Source organism: Mandrillus leucophaeus, unplaced genomic scaffold, assembly GCF_000951045.1.
Source record: "Mandrillus leucophaeus isolate KB7577 unplaced genomic scaffold, Mleu.le_1.0 Scaffold1488, whole genome shotgun sequence".
In the NCBI taxonomy this organism is placed as follows: domain Eukaryota; kingdom Metazoa; phylum Chordata; class Mammalia; order Primates; family Cercopithecidae; genus Mandrillus; species Mandrillus leucophaeus.
In genome coordinates, this window is record NW_012101463.1 from 93,255 (window position 1) to 94,926 (window position 1,672).

The window sequence follows — 1,672 nt, forward strand, 5'->3', positions numbered from 1 at the left end:
TGGGAGCCACAGAACAAAGCAGCTTTAGTACCCTCCTTATTTTCTTTCAGACTAACTGCTCCTCAGGGACCAGCCATTGGTCAACAGTGTTTAAGGAGGGTGTGCCTAAAGCAGGACTAACAGTTTAGTTTTGCAGTGGTTTCTGGGTGGTTCTGGTGATATGAAGTGTTTGTAACTTCTTTGGCTTACAGTTGACACCCATTTCCCTTCCTCACCTCTCCTCTGCCAATGTTGTTTTATGGCTCTTGGCTCACATCTTAGATATTAACTTTGCTTACTTCATGATTTCTGGCTCTGATCATTGGCTGTGCCTATGGACAGATTACTGGCTGAAATCTCAGTGGTTCTCTTGATTCCAGATCTAAGGTTTTGACTCCGATTGAAGGTAATGGTACGGATACTGGTCTCTTAGGCCTTGTATCGGTAGATAACAGAGAAATGACAAGTAGAGAAAAATGCAACAGAAAAAAATGCTATTTAAAATGCTCTCAAAATATTTAATGGGAAGATTTGGCTACTGGATACCAAATGTCTGTGAATAAGAAGAATGGCTGGAGGAATGTTGGAAGAATGGTACGTTTCATCATTTCATTTTTCTATCTAACTGAGAACTAATTGTGGGCAGTTTACTCTCCTAGCATGGATTAAATCATATAAATTCTTCTTAAACATTCTGTCACCTGGAGGTGGACAGGAGCAGGGACACTAGGAGAAACTGGCATGCACCTCCTAGCCAATCTGAAATCTAGAAAGCAAGGTAAGACTTGTGTGAGGGAGTTATCATCAAATAAAGAAATCAAGATACAGAACACTGTGCATAGTTTAATCTCATTGTAAAATAGAACACTGCCCTAGGATGTAATAATTGGTTAGGATTCTAACTCATAAGCAATATGAGTTACTGACCAGTTGAAGCAGAACCTCTTGATGGGGATTTTGGAAGCAAATTGATAAAAGACTTGGGGCAGTTGCTTTGCATGCCCATTTCTCCCTCCTCTATGCCCTCTCTGCTCTCCTCACCACCACCATGACCTTACCATAGTCATATGCAGTCACTGTCCCATTCCTATCCATGGAGCAAAAAACAAAATTCTCTCCCCAATACTTCTCAGTAGATGGAAATTCCTGCCTTATAAATTTATTTTTGTTAACAAAAGTACTTTATGTACAATATCTCATTTAATCCTTACAACAAGTGTATTTGCAGATAGAGAACATGAGAAACAGAGAGTAAGTAATTTGCCCAAGGTGAAACAGCTGGTAACTGGCAGAGCAAAGGGCTCCATAGTCTATGCTCCTAACCATCTTAACTACTATGCTGTATTGCCCAACTTAGGTGAAAATATGGGAGAGGGTGAATGTGTTCTTTAACAATAGCCAGCATTTATTGAGTTTTTATTATATTCCAGGACATCTAACTACATACTTTACAGGTAAAATGTTACTTAAAGCCATAAAATCGATAATGGCAGTGCTGTAATTTAAGCATAGATTTGTCTTATGCTAGAAACTGTATTAACTATCCTGCTATACTGATAAAAAACAAGTGAAAACAAACCTCAGCAACATTTAGTCTTCTAAGTAAACCTAAAATTATACATTCAGGTATTGAAAGGCAACTTTTGGAAAATTTTGAGAGAGTAACAGGAATGAACACACATCACTTGAGGAC